Raw genomic sequence first — 14,785 nt, 5'->3', positions numbered from 1 at the left:
TAGGTGTGAGCCACCAGTACCTGTGCCAGCTCATTTCTTAGGACAATAGAAAACAGCAGAGCCTAATGCTTCAGAAAGGTAAATATGTCTTATTTTGGTCAGTTCAGGCTACCATAGCAAAATGCCACAGACTGGGTGGCATTTATTTCTCCTAGTTCTGAAGACTGGAAAATCCAAGACCAAGGTGCTGGCATATTTGTTTCCTGCTAAGGGCCTTTATCCTGGCTTGCTTATGGCTGCCTTCCTGTGGAATGCTCTCATATGGCCTTTCCGTGGTGTGTGATCCTGGACTGAGTTCCCTTTTATTTATTTTTGCTTTGCCTTAATCTTGAGCCACTCTGCCAGCCCTTTCTGTGATGGGTATTTTCGAGATAGGGTCTCTCTAACTATTTGCCGGGGTTGGCTTTGAACCATGATTTTCCTGATCTGCATCCTGAGTAGCTAGGATTACAGGTATGAGCCACCAGTGTCTGGCCTAAATTATCTTTAATATATTTTAAAACATTGAAGAAATAGAAACAAATTTGAGTTTTCACTGTGTACTCAAAATGAAATCCTAGTCATGAGGGCTGGTGGAGTGACTTAAATGGTAAGGGTGCCTACCTAGCAAGCATGAGGGCCCAGTGCCACCAGAAAAAAAAAAAAATCCTAGTTATAAAAGATACATCTGGAAGAACAAATTATAGAAATAAAATGAGTATATATACATATATCTTTAGTAAAAATAAATACATATTTAATGTTTTCAGTGATTAGCATTTGTTATAGGTTATATGAAACTATGTACTAACTAAGGTATCTGAATTACTGGATTACTGGATAATCAACAAAAAAAACTGAATTTTGAAGTGTATTATAATCCATAGTTTTGGGCTGGGGTGGAGCTCTAGTGGAGCACATGCTTAGTATGTGTGAGGCCCTGGATTCAATACCTAGCCCCACTGGCGCTCAATTTATTTATTTATTTTTAAAAAGTACCCATTTGTTTACATATTTTATTTGGAAATGTTTATGCAGGTACAGTGAAACTAAACTTCAGAGACAATAGATGTCATCAGTTTAGGTATCATTGGTTTATTATAAAAGGGAGACACATGGAAATTATTTACATGATGAAAGATTTCAGGGTATCAGTGGAATGGGCAGCTTCATGTGATGCCATCTCAGTGATTTATTTCAGTCTATGTACTTTCCAAGAATGTCACCATCTCTAAATAAGAAACAATCCTTGTCATCTAAAACTACTTTGGTGCCTCCATATTCTGGCAGAAGAACTTTATCTCCAACTTGTACACTAACAGGTTGTATCTCTCCATCCTTTCCTTTGGAGCCTGATCCCACACCCACTACTGTTGCTTGCAACACTTTTCCTTGAGATTTTTCTGGAAGCATAATGCCACCTTTAGTCACCATTTCAGCTGCATTCCTTTCTACCAATACTTGGTCAAACAGCGGAAGAAACTTTCTAAATGCTTTTCCTGCCATGGCTCGTGCGGCCGCAGCTTGGACTCTGCTCTCGCGCTGCCACCGAAAGGAGAGACCCGCAGTCCAGCCTCGGCCACGTGAAAAGCTGGCCCTCATTCTATACCTCTGTTTTTTTTTTTTTTTTTTGGTATCTTTAAAAAAATTTTTTTTATTTTTGCTCTACTCTTCTGGAACAAGGTTTCCAACAGAAGCTATTTTGAAAATTAATACTAGAATGCCCATCCCCCCCAAGAAGAATATTGATGAAGCCAAATGGTTTCAGCTTTAAGACGTATAGCTTTGATATCAGTAATAGATAATTTATATTTATGTTCATACATTTGAATATAAGAGGTATCTATAGAATATATTCTAAACATAGTTGTAGTCAAGTCTTCAAATATAAAAACTTTGTGTTATTAAAAAGATATTTAACAAGGTAGTTATTAATGCATTTGTTGTGTATAAAATTATAAGGGTAAACCAAAAACAAGTCTTTTTTGTTGCAGTACTGGGGTTTGAACTTGAACTCAGGATCACATGCTTGCTAGACAGGCGCTGTAGCATTTGAACCAGTACACCAGCCCTGTTTTTTTTTTAAGTTTTTTTCTCTTTTATTTATTTATTTCATTTTCTTGTGTGTTGTATATTTTCAAGATAGGGCCTCAAATTGTTTGCCTGGGCTGACCTCAAACCACAATCCTGATCTCTGCCTTTCAAGTAGCTAGGATTTTAGGTGTGTGCCACCATTGTCCCACAAATATTTAACATCCTTTTTAGCCCAAACTAGAATTATAAAAATGCTTACCTAAAAACATTAATTTTGACATTCAAGTACATAATCATGGTACAGCCCTCTTGAAAATTATGGAGAGCCTTTTTTATAAGGACACTAGTTCTATATCATGAGGTTCCAACTCTCATGACCTCATCTAAGTCTAATTACCTTCTTAAGGCCTCCTTTCCAAATGGGGATTAGGGCTTCAGCATATGAATTTTCAGGAGGACATAGTTCAGTCCACAGTACATCCTCGGATAATTTGTATAAAGTGTGTGTGTGTGTGTGTGTGTGTGTGTGCGTGTGTGTGTGTGTATCTGAGATCTATTTATAAAATAAGTAATATCTGTATATATATATATATATATATATATATGTATATGTAAAAAATATAAGTAATGAAGGACTAAAGTATCACAAATTCTCTGTATTTGGGATGGGTGAGGTAGAAGGGTATTAGTTTAATTACTTCCCCAATGGTAGCTTATGGTGAAGTAAATTAGTCTTTGGCTTTCTTTTCTATTCCTGAAGCCATCTTACTAAGATAGTAAGATAGCTTAGTACTATCTTACTAAGTCATTTCTCTTATCCTTGCATGTGATCTCCTCATGTGTAAACAGCAAAGATTCTAGGACGTGGGGAAGTGAGTTATTTTAGGACTGGCCATTTACCCTCGTGGGTTCAGAGCCCATGTGCTGATTTTTTTATTGTCCACTAGGTGGTACTAGAAGAGGCCAGTGTTTGCAAGTTATCCTGATCCTAGCTTCCAGCTTGTTTTCAAAGTAACAGATAGGTATATTCTACTTGACAATCTTTTCTCTTTAGACTCCAAAGCATTTCAGAGAGGATGTCTATTTCTCTCTCCTCCTCAGATATAACCAAGACGGACAAACTTAGGAGGATAGAAAATCTGGGTGGAATAGGGTACGTTTTAGGGCTGGAGGTGTGGCTCAACTGGTAGAGCGCCTGCTTCACAAACAGGAAGCCCTGAATTCAAACCCCAGTACTGCCAAAAAAAAGGTACATTTTGGAGGCTGGGTGTTTTCTCAGTGGTAGAGGACTCGTAGCCTGTATGAGAACCTGGGTCTGATCCTCGGTACTAAAAAAAGTTTCATTTTGGGAGGTCAGTGTTGCTATCTCTCAAGGATCAAGAACATGCTTTCCATCTGGGCACTGGTGGCTCATATTTGTAATCCTAGCTACTTGGAAGCTGAGATTGGGAGGTTTGAGGTTTGAGGCCAGCTCAGGTAAATAGTTCACAAGACTCTATATCCAAAACAACAAGAACAAAATGGACCAGAAGTGTGTCTCCAGTTGTAGAGTGCCTGCTTTGTAAATGTGAAGTCCTGAGTTCAAACCACGGTCCCACCAAAAAAAAAAAAAAAAAGTAAACCAAACTGGAAGGGTCATACTCCAAGTTGAATAACTGGTTATATATTGGTAATAAAATTGAATGAGAGGAGGGAAGATAGGCAAAGTTAAAGAAGAATGTCTTCCTTGGTTTAAATGTATCCAACCTACATCTCAAACTCCTAGAAAAACAAGAACAAGCAAATCCCAAAACAAATAGAAGGAGAGAAATAAAAAAATAAGAGCTGAAATCAACAAAATAGAAACAAAAAAAAATACAAAGAATTAATGAAACAAAAAGTTGGTTCTTTGAAAAAATAAACAAGATCGACAGACCCCTGGCAAACCTGACTAAAATGAGGAGAGAAAAAACCCAAATTAGTAGAATCAGGAATGCAAAAGGGGAGATAACAACAAACACCATGGAAGTCCAGGAAATCATTAGAGACTACTTTGAGAACCTATATTCAAATAAATTTGAAAATCTAAAAGAAACTGGACAGATTTCTGGATACATATGATCATCCAAAACTGAACCAAGAGGAAATTAATCACCTGAATAGATCTATAACACAAAATGAAATTGAAGCAGCAATCAAGAGTCTCCCCAAAAAGAAAAGTCCAGGACCTGATGGATTCTCTGCTGAATTCTATCAGACCTTTAAAGAAGAACTGATACCAACCCTCCTTAAACTGTTCCACGAAATAGAAAAGGAAGGAAAACTGCCTAACACATTTTATGAAGCCAGTATTACACTTGTCCCAAAACCAGGCAAAGACACCCCCAAAAAAGGAGAACTATAGGCCAATCTCCTTAATGAACATTGATGCAAAATTCCTCAACAAAATAATAGCAAACTGAATTCAACAACACATCAAAAAGATCATTCACCATGACCAAATAGGCTTCATCCCAGGAATGCAAGTGTGGTTCAACATATGAAAATCAATAAATGTAATAAACCACATTAACAGAAGCAAAGACAAAAACCACTTGATCATCTCATAGATGCAGAAAAAACCTTTGATAAGCTCCAACACCATTTCATGATAAAAGCTCTAAGAAAACTAGGAATAGACGGAAAGTACTTCAACATTATAAAAGCTATATATGACAAACCTACAGCCAGCATTATACTTAACAGAGAAAAACTGAAACCATTCCTTCTAAAATCAGGAACTAGATAGTGGAGATGCCCACTATCTCCACTCCTAGTCAACATAGTACTGGAATTCCTAGCCAGAGCAATTAGGCAAGAAGAAAAGGAATACAAATAGGTAAAGAAACTGTCAAAATATCCCTATTTGCAGATGACATGATCCTATACCTTAAAGACCCAAAAAACTCTACTCAGAAGCTTCTAGACATCATCAATAGCTATAGCAAGGTAGCAGGATATAAAATCAACATAGAAAAATCATTAGCATTTCTATACACTAACAATGAGCAAACAGAAAAAGAATGTATGAAAACAATTCCATTTACAATAGCCTCAAAAAAAATCAAATACCTAGGTGTAAACCTAACAAAGGATGTGAACGACCTCTACAAAGAAAACTATAAACTTCTGAAGAAAGATTGAGAAAGACTATAGAAAGTGGAGAGATCTCCCATGCTCATGGTTGGTAGAATCAACATAGTAAAAATGTCTGTACTCCCAAAAATAATCTACATGTTTAATGCAATTCCCATCAAAATTCCAATGACATTCATTAAAGAGATAGAAAAATCTACCGTTAAATTTATATGGAAACACAAGAGGCCACGAATAGCCAAGGCAATACTCAGTCAAAAGAATAACGCTGGAGGTATCACAATACCTGACTTCAAACTATATTACAAAGCAATAACAATAAAAACAGCATGGTACTGGCACAAAAACAGACATGAAGACCAGTGGAACAGAATAGAAGACCCAGATATGAAGCCACAGAACTATAACCAACTTGTCTTTGACAAAGGCGTTAAAAATATACAATGGAGAAAAAGCAGCCTCTTCAACAAAAACTGCTGGGAAAACTGGTTAGCAGTCTGCAAAAACTGAAACTAGATCCATGTATATCACCCTATACCAATATTAACTCAAAATGGATCAAGGATCTTAATATCAGACCCCAAACTCTAAAGTTGATACAGGAAAGAGTAGGAAATACTCTGAGTTAGCAGGTATAGGTAAGAACTTTCTCAACGAAACCACAGCAGCACAGCAACTAGAGATAGCATAGATAAATAGGACTTCATAAAACTAAAAAGCTTCTGCTCATCAAAAAAAAAATGGTCTCTAAACTGAAGAGAACACCCACGGAGTGGGAGAAAATATTTGCCAGCTACACATCAAAGGACTGAAAACCAGAATATATAGGGAACTCAAAACACTAAATTCTCCCAAAACTAATGAACCAATAAAGAAACAGGCAAGTGAACTAAGCAGAACTTTCTCAAAAGAAGAAATTCAAGTGGCCAAAAAACACATGAAAAAATGCTCACCATCTCTAGCAATAAAGGAAATGCAAATTAAAACCACACTAAGATTCCACCTCACCCCTGTTAGAATAGCCATCATTAGCAACACCACCAACAACAGGTGTTGGCAAGGATGCGGGGAAAAAGGAACCCTCTTACACTGTTGGTGGAAATGTAAACTAGTACAACCACTCTGGAAAAAAATTTGGAGGCTACTTAAAAAGCTAAACATTGAGCTACCATTTGATCCAGCAATACCACTCTTGGGGATATACCCAAAAGACTGTGACACAGGTTACTCCAGAGGCACCTGCACACCCATGTTTATTGCAGCACTAGTTACAATAGTCAAGTTATGGAAACAGCCAAGATGCCCCAGCACTGACGAATGGATCAAGAAAATGTGGTGTTTATACACAATGGAATTTTATGCAGCCGCGAAGAAGAATGAAATGTTATCATTCGCTGGTAAATGGATGGAATTGGAGAACATCATTCTGAGTGAGGTTAGCCTGGCCCAAAAGATCAAAAATTGTATGTTCTCCCTCATATGTGGACATTAGATCAAGGGCAAACACAACAAGGGGATTGAACTTTGATCACAAGATAAAAGCGAGAGCACACGAGGGAGAGGTGAGGATAGGTAAGACACCTAAAAAATTAGCTAGCATTTGTTGCCCTCAACGCAGAGAAACTAAAGCAGATACCTTAAAAGCAACTGAGGCCAATAGAAGGGGACCAGGAACTAGAGAAAAGGTTAGATCAAGAAGAATTAACCTAGAACTTAACACACATGCACAGGAAATTAATGTGAGTCAACTCCCTGTATAGCTATCCTTATCTCAACCAGCAAAAACCCTTGTTCCTTCCTATTATTGCTTATACTCTCTCTACAACAAAATTAGAGATATGGGCAAAATAGTTTCTGCCAGGTATTAAGGGGTTTGGGGGGAGAGGGAGGGGCGGAGTGGGTGGTAAGGGAGGTGGTGGGGGCAGGAGGGAGAAATGACCCAAGCATTGTATGTACATATGAATAAAAAAAAATGATTATGGTAGAGCACCTGCCTAGCAAGTGTGAGTCCCTGAGTTCAAACCCCAGTACCATCAAAAAGAAAAAACACACACAAAAAAATGATTATGAATAAAACTGCTACAAATAAATAAATAAATAAATAAATAAATAAATATATCCATCCAAAGTTAAACAACAGTGTTGGGAAATGACACTTTTCCTTTTTTTTTTTGGTGCTGGACACCGAACTCAGGGCCTTGCACTTGCCAGGCAAGCGCTCTTCACTGAGCTAAATCCCCAACCCCAAGAAATAACACTTTTAAGAAGTGGTTAGATCATGAGGGCTTCACCCTCATGAATTACTACTGTTACCATGGCAGTGAGTTAGTTATTGAAGGAATAGGCTTCTGATAAAAATGAGTTTGGTCCCCTTTCTCTTGAATGTGCTATCTGGCCCTTCCAACCTTCTATCTTGGAAAACACAGCATAAAAGCCCTCACCAGATGCCAGCTCCTTGCCTTGGACTTTCCAGCTTCTAGAACTATAAAAACTAAATTTATTTTCTTTATGAAGTACCCAGTCTTGGGTATTCTGCTACAGTAGCACAAAATGGACTAAGACACTTGAGAAAGCAATAAGTCATGAAAATTAAGTTCAGCAAATATTTTCTGTTTGTTTTGCAGAGCTGAGGATCAAACCTAGATCCTTGTACATGCTAGGTAAGTGCTCTGCTATAGTGAGCAGTACTGGAGATTGAACCCAGGGCTTCGTACTTGGTAGGCAAGCTCTCTACCATTTGAGCCACACCCCTAGCCCTTTTTAATTAAATTAATTTATTTATTTGGTGGTACTGGGGTTTGAACTCAGGGCCTACACCTTAAGCCACTCTACAGCCCTTTTTTGTGATGAGTTTTTTTCGAGATAGGGTCTCTCAAACTATTGTCTGGGGCTGGCTTCTAACCTCAGTCTCGCTGATCTCTGCCTCCTGAGTAGCTAGGATTATAGATATGAACCACCAGTGCCTGGGTTTATTTTGTTTTTGAGACAGGGTCTTACTTCCTTTTCCTGGGCTGGACTTAAAGTCATGATTCTCTTGTCTCTGTCTCCTAAGTATCTGGGATTACAGTTATGCACCGCCACGTCCAGCTTATAATTTGAATCTTGACCTGTCTCCCCAAAGGTCTATGTGCTGAAAGCTTGGTTTCCAGATTGTGGCACTATTGGAAGAGGGTGAAATCTTCAAAGAAGTGAGATTTATAGAAGTTAGGTCATTAGACTTGTACCCTTGAAGTAAATATTGTGACCTAGGCCCTTCCTTCCCCTCCTTTTTTTTTTTTTTTTTGTGAAGTGTGAGGGATTGAACCCAGTTCCTTGGGCATGCTAGGCAAGCACTTTACCAGTTAAGTCACACCCCAGTGTTTAAAAAAATTTTTTATGTTGCTGCTAATTTTTCTTTCTGAAATTTAGCAAAGGTTCATTTAGTAAAGTAGAGCAAAACAGGGAGAAATAGAAAGGGTGAAATAACCCCTGATATACAGGGGTTAGAAGCAAAGAAGCTAAAAAAAATTTTTTTTTGTGATACTGACATTTGAACTCAGGACCTCACACTTGCTGGGTAGGCATGCTCTACTTAAGTCACTCTACCAACCCTTTTTTAGTCTTTTTGAGAAAAAAAATCTGATATGTAGCTCAGGCTGACCTCCAACTTGCGATCCTCCTGCCTCTGCCTCTCAAGTACAGGGATTATAGGTTTGCGCTGCCATGTCCAGCTCCTCTTTCTCTCTTTTTGATTTCTGGCTGCCAAAAAGGGAACAGTTCCTTGACTATATGCTCCTGTATTGCACTGTATCTCCCTAGGTTCAAAGGCAATGGAACCAACTGACCATGGACTGAATCCTCTGAAAGTGAGCCAAAATAAACCTTTCCTCCTTATAAACTGATTTATCTAGGTATTTGTTACAGTAAGGGAAACCTAATTAACATATGCTCTACTACCCAGCTCCAGCAAACATTTTTCAAAACCTTTCTATGGGCTAAGAGAATGTCACATTGATTAAGTTTTGGTACCTCATTTCTAGAAACTCAAGGAAAACAAAGATGTAAGTACCCACAATGATACAGTGAGAACAATACTCTATTAGGGGCATGCACGAGTGCTGTGGAAGCCGAGAAGAGACCCCCTAAGTCTACTGTGAAGTGAGGGCAGGAAGGCTTCCCAGAGGAGACAACTTCCCAGAGACTGAGTCTGGAAGGATGAGTAGGAGCCCTCTAAATGTTGTCAAGCCCCAAGTATCTACTGTACTCAAATCTCCCTTGGTGACTTCATTTACTCCCATGATTTCAATAATTACCTCTATGTTATTACCTCCCAATCTTTTTCTATCTCAGTCATCTCTCTTAAACCTGCTCCCCCACCAGATGTCTCCCATTTGACAGGTGGTGCTTCAACTTGTCCAAATCTAAACATTGAAAGCAGCCTGAGATTGTGGATTTTTATTACAATTATGTAATTTTTATTATTACCCAGGTAGATATTTTTTTCCTTCCTTCCTTCCTTCCTTCCTTCCTTCCTTCCTTCCTTCTTTTCTTTTTTTTTTTAAGTACTGAGGGTTTGTGTGTGTGTGTGTGTGTGTGTGTGTGTGGTATCAGAATTTGAACTCAGGGCATACAACTTGAGGCACACCACCATCCCTTTTTTGTGATGGGTTTTTTCAAGATAGGATCTCTCAAACTATTTTCCAGGGCTGGCTTTGAATCTTGATCCTCCTGATCTCTGCCCCCTGAATAGGTAGGATTACAGGCTTGAGCTACTGGCACCCAGCCTGGGTTTGAACTCAGGGCCTCACACTTACTAGGCAGGTGCTCTACTACTTCAACCATGCCCCCCAGTCCCTTTTGCCTTGGTTATTTTTTGAGATAGGGTCCCACTACCTTTGCCCAGTCTGGCCTTGAACTCTCATCCTTCTACTTCCACCTCTGGAGTAGCTGGGATTACAGATGTGAACTACCACACCCAGCTCCCAGTATGTCTTAAACACTGAGCTTTACCTCCCTAAAGCCCATTGCTGGTATCATTTTGTTGAACCTGAACTTTCAGTAATTTGTTTTGGTCTACCCAACAGAAATAAGCTCCTTTGTTGAATAATCAAGGAACACAATATTCTGGTCCTGAATTATACTTTTAACTTTCTGATTCCCTTAAATGCCTTTTACGGATAAACTCACCTACTTACACTGGAGGCATGACTCAAGTGATAGAGTGACTGCCTAGCACGTGTGAAGCCTTGAGTTCAAGCCCCAGTACTGCCAAAAAAAAAAATAATAATTCACCTACTATTTCCTGAACATAGCTTATGCTTTTCTATTTCAATTTCTTTCTTTCTTTTTTGTAGTACTAGGGTTTGAACTCAGAGCCTATACCTTGAGCCACTTCACCAGTCCTTTTTTTGTGATGGGTGTTTTGAGATAGATTCTCATGAACTATTTGCCCAGGCTGGCTTTGAACCATGATGCTCCTGATCTCTGCCTCCTGAGTAGCTAGGATTACAAGCGTGAGCCACCAGTGCCTGGCCTCTATCTCAATTTTTTAGTTTATGCTATTCCTCTTGTTTGTCAAAAAGTTGTCTACTACTAAAAAAAAAAAAGTTGTCTTTTTTTAGATAGAAATGATTCCCTAAATATAACATTAAAACAAAGTATATTTTAATATATAAAGAGTTCTTGCAATTAAACAAGAGAAGACATTTACTCCAATAGGAAAAAAAATAGACAAGATACATAAATAGATCATTCCTATTGATATGGCTCAGTTTAAATCTACTGCAATGCTGTGATTTTTTTCTCTTTTTTTGGCAGTACTGGGGTTTGAGTTTGTTAGGCAGGTGCTCTACCACTTGAGCCTGCCTTGAGCTGCTAGGCCTGCTGTGATTTTTTTGTTTGTTTGTCATTTCTTTTTTTTTTTTAACCTATTTTTATTTTCTCCCCTCCTTTCCTGCTGCCTTTGGATTGTTTTTGATATGTCATTTTATCTCTCCATAACTGTATTTTTTCTCCCAGTGCCTGCTCAAGGGTTTCCCATATACATCTTTAACTTGTTACAGTTTTGTTTTGTTTTGGTTTTTTGGCGGAACTGGGGTTTGAACTAATGGCTTGTAAAACAGGCAGTCTACCACTTGAACCATACTTCCAGTCCATTTTGCTCTGGTTATTTTGGAGATGGTCTCAAACCCAGACTGGTCTCAAACCCATATTCTCCCAATCTCGCCTCCCAAGTAGCTAGGATTACAGGTGTGAGCCACTTGCACCTGGATTAACTTGTTACAATTTATCTTCATATAATGTCATAAATAACATTGCCATTTCATGTGTAATGTTAAAACTTTGTAAGGCTGGAGGCATGACTCAAGTGGTAGAGCACTTTCCTAACAAGCATGAGGTTCCCTGAGTTCAAACCCCAGTACAGCAACCATAATAAAAAAAATAAAAATTTAAACTGGGGGCCTGTGACTCCCACCTATAATTCCAGCTACTCACAAGGCAGAGATCAGAAGGGTTGATGTTCAAAGCCAGCAAACAGTTTGAAAAAAAAAATCACAAAAAAAGGACTGGTGGAGTGGCCCAAGGTATAGGCCCTGAGTTCAAACCCCAGTACCACAAAAAAAAAAAAAAGGGCAGATGGGTATAATGCATGCCTAGCAAGTGTGAATCCTTGAGTCTTCCAGTACTGCCAAAAAAGAAAAAAAAAAAAGCTTTGCAAATTGTAGTTCTGTTTTTCCCTTTTCCCATTCTTCTACATATATTATATCCCATAATTCATTATGGTTATATTACTGCTTTTGTCTTCAAGAGTCAATGATGGGCCCGGCATAGTGATTTACTTCTGTTATTCCAGAAGGTGGAGATCAGGAGGGTTGAGGTTTGAGGCAAGCTTGGGCAAAAAAGTTATTGAGACCCACATCTCAATCAATAACCTGTTTCTGTTGGCATATGTCTTATGATCCTGCTATGCTGGAGGCCATAAGTAGATCAAGGTCTGAGTCATCTCTGGCAAAATCAAGAGACTACCTGAAAATTAACTAAAGCAAAAAAGGGCTGGGGCATGGCTCAAGTTGTCCAGTGCCTGCCTAGCAAGCATGAAGCTCTGAGTTCAAACTCTAGTACCAACAAACAAACAAACAAAAAGCAGTGAAGTCTTACTCCCATTTCCTGTCTGGGGAGCAGGAAATTTGTCTCTCTTTTATCCTCCACTTTATTCTGTCATACTAAAAAATCCTTGCTTAAAAAAAAAAAACAAAAAGCAAAACAATGAAAACAAACAAAAATAGTCCTTTTTTGTTTTTTCTTTTTTTTGCAGTACTGGGGTTTGAACTAATGTCCTCACACTTACTAGGCAGACATTCTACCACTCGAACCACTCCTCTAGCCCTTCTTTTGTTTTTGGAATAGGGTCTCACTTGATGATTGGGCCAGCCTGGACTGTGATCCTCTATTTACATTTCCCCTTTGTAGCTGGGATGACAGCGGAGTGCCACCATTGGTTGAGATGAGGGTCTTGAGAACTTTTTTTTGCCTGAGCAGTCCTAGAATCTCAATCTTTCCCCATCTCCCTTTCCTGAGTAGCCTGAATTACAAGCATGAGTCACCTCACCAGGCTTGTTTTGGCTTTTTAAGGCAGGGTCTCACTGTGTAGCTCAGGGTGTCCTCAAACTCAAGATCCTACTGCCTCAGCCTCCCAAATGCTGAGATTACAGATAGGCAATATCACACCTGGCTTAAATAGTCAATTTTTTAAAAACAATTTTTAAATATCTTTTTATATTTATCCACGTGTATACAATTCCCATGTTCTTTATTTTTTGTGTGAATGTAATTTTTAAAACTTTTTTGTGAAACTCGTTTTGTATGATCTCTTTTCAATAAGAATAAAGTCCCTTAAAATTTCTTATTGTGCAAGTCATAAGTTTTTGCAACTATCATTAGTCTTAAGTTATTCTTTCCTTTTGAGGGAATATTTTCAGTGGATATAGAATTCTAGGTTGATATCTTTATCTTTTAGCACTTTATTTATTTATTTATTTTTGAGACAGATCTCAAAATATCTATTTTGAGATAGAGCTCAGTATTTATCCCAGGCAGGCCTTGAACCGTCTGTATAACTAAAACTGGGCTCAAGCTCTTCCCACCTCTGACTCCTTAGTGCTGGGATTGCAGCCACTATGCCCAGCTTAATAAGACTGCTTTGTTTTATTTTATTTTTTTTTGTGGTCTCAGAGTTGAATGTAGGACTTTAAGCTTGCTAAGCAGGTGCTCTACTACTTCAGTCATGCCCTGGCCTTTTTGCTTTAGTTCTATTAAGAAAAGTTTTCACATTTTTTGCCCATGGCAGGCCTGGACCTTGATCCTCCTGTTTATGCTTTCCTTGTAGCTGGGATTACAGCCCCCACACCTGGCTTGGCAAGAAGTTTCCAAGAAATGGGCAGCAGGCAAGCACACACATTCTTAGGAATAACTTCTGGATGAAAACAAAATGAGCCGGGGTACGGGTGGCTCACACCTATAATCCTAACTATGCAGGAGGCAGAGGTCAGGAGGATCATGGTTCAAAGGCAGCCCAGGCAAGTAGTTCATAAGACCCCCATCTCAAAAAAAACTGTCACAGAAAAAGGGCTAGTGGAGTGGCCCTGGGTTCAAGCCCCAGTACTGAAAAAAAAAAGAAATGACTTTCTTGCTGGTTGAGTGATTCAACTGGTAAGAGCGCCTGCCTAGCCAGGGTGAGGCCCTGAGTTTAAACCTCAGTCCTGCTAAAAAAAAAAAAAAGAAAAAGAAAAAGAAATGACTCTCATTCCCAGAAGGAGCAAAACTCCCTTGTGCTGTCAACATTCCCCTGACATCCCAGAAGGTGAAAGAACACTGAAACTCCTTATTCTTTTCTCTTACTCCTTGTTCAGGAGCTAGAATGTATTCCTTTATACAGCAGGCAATGTGCTGCATAATAGAACCACCAGCAGAGGCCTCCAGCTCTGCTGGAGGAAACTGTCCTGTAGGATAGCACTTTTTTCTGTGAATTAGAGAAGGAAAACAGATCTTGATCTCCCTCACACTTTGGAAGGAACTCAAGAGCTTCAGGATTTGGGTCTGATGTTTTCTCAGCTGAGCTGATTTACACCAGGACCGCAGGTGTGAGCTGCATAGGTGGGAATGCCAGGAAGTGTGACTCAGGGGTGGGCTGAGGAAGTTTGGGGTATCATGGAAACAGAATGTGCAGGCCCAGTCCCTGAATCATCCCTAAGTCCCTCCCACTCCCCTGATCACTAACCAGTTTCAGCTGTGCAGTACTGGCCATCACTTCCCATATGGCTTGTTGGAATTTATGACTAATTAAAGGAGTGTGTTTGGGGAGTGCAGTAGGGGACTTCTAAAAAACAGAGGTTTCCAGGGTAATAGCCTGGAAAACTCAGCCCCATGGACCAGGGAAAGATCCCTTTCTCCTGACCCCCTCCGGAGTCTGATGGGAAAACAGGCCAGAGACTAACCCCCTCCCACCTTTCTCTATATCAAGGATGGGGTCTGGTCAGCCTTAACTTGGTCCAAACTCACATTTTTTCATTCCTGCGCTCCCCAGTTTCAGGCCCAAGACTTGCCATTTATGTATGTATGCATGTAGACACACGTGTATGTATGTATGTGTATATATGTATGCATGTATGTCTATATGTAT

At 39.2% G+C, this 14,785-nt stretch overlaps 1 pseudogene; it reads right to left on the bottom strand.

Annotated features, from left to right (window-relative positions):
* Nucleotides 1-973: 973 nt before the first annotated feature.
* On the bottom strand, nt 974-1,488 carry LOC141425772 (10 kDa heat shock protein, mitochondrial pseudogene; annotated as a pseudogene).
* Nucleotides 1,489-14,785: the final 13,297 nt, after the last annotated feature.

Source organism: Castor canadensis, chromosome 8, assembly GCF_047511655.1.
Source record: "Castor canadensis chromosome 8, mCasCan1.hap1v2, whole genome shotgun sequence".
Classification (NCBI taxonomy): domain Eukaryota; kingdom Metazoa; phylum Chordata; class Mammalia; order Rodentia; family Castoridae; genus Castor; species Castor canadensis.
This window is presented reverse-complemented; position numbering and strand designations above follow the sequence as displayed.